We start from the raw sequence: 970 nt of genomic DNA on the forward strand, positions 1-970 counted from the left end.
CTCGTTCCGCGTTACGCTATTCCGCTGCATGAGTTCGCACCCTAAACTATAGATTTTCAGTACTAACAGTGAATATCCCATAAGCCCGTATCAGACTATGCATTGAAAATTGAAGATTGAAGATTAAAGATTGGAATTTGACTAATCAGAACAAAAGGGACTAAAATTTCTTTGTCCTGTACGGAAAAGCTTGTGCGGTGGCTTTAAACCTAAACTCGTACGTAATCTTAAACTTCAGTCAACGCACAGTGAAAATCGTAACGTAACAAAAGCATACTACGTTACGATTTTGTTTGTGCGTTGACTGAAGTTTAAGATTACGTACGAGTTTAGGTTTAGGTTTAGAATCAGTACTTAACGTAACGTAATGCATTACGGAAAAGCTTGTGCGGTGGCCCTTACGGAAAAGCTTGTGCGGTGGCTTTAAACCTAAACTCGTACGTAATCTTAAACTTCAGTCAACGCACAAACAAAATCGTAATGTAGTATGCTTTTGTTACGTTACGATTTTCACTGTGCGTTGACTGAAGTTTAAGATTACGTACGAGTTTAAGTTTAGTATCAGTACTTAACGTAACGTAATGCATTACGGAAAAGCTTGTGCGGTGGCCCTTACGGAAAAGCTTGTGCGGTGGCTTTAAACCTAAACTCGTACGTAATCTTTAAGCTTTTCCATAAGGGCCGTGGCACATAGAAAAACTTAAGCAGTAAGACTTAAGACGTAAGCGAATTGACCAATCACGGTCGAACAGTAAGGCAGCCATATTGAAACGTAAGCTACGCTGAAAATTCCGTATGGTTGAAATTCTTAAGTCTTAAACATGGACATAGTATATCTAGACCAAGCGTTTGCCTTTATTTAAGGAGTGGGTGTAAAGATGCACGTAGAAAAGGACATACTCTGTTTCGTGCCCCTTGCGTTCTCTCTCGCTCGCACAGAGCATAGCGCTCTCTTTCGTCATGCTACGTG

Source organism: Formica exsecta, unplaced genomic scaffold (assembly GCF_003651465.1).
Source record: "Formica exsecta isolate Colony F162 unplaced genomic scaffold, ASM365146v1 scaffold31, whole genome shotgun sequence".
NCBI classification, from domain to species: Eukaryota; Metazoa; Arthropoda; class Insecta; order Hymenoptera; family Formicidae; genus Formica; species Formica exsecta.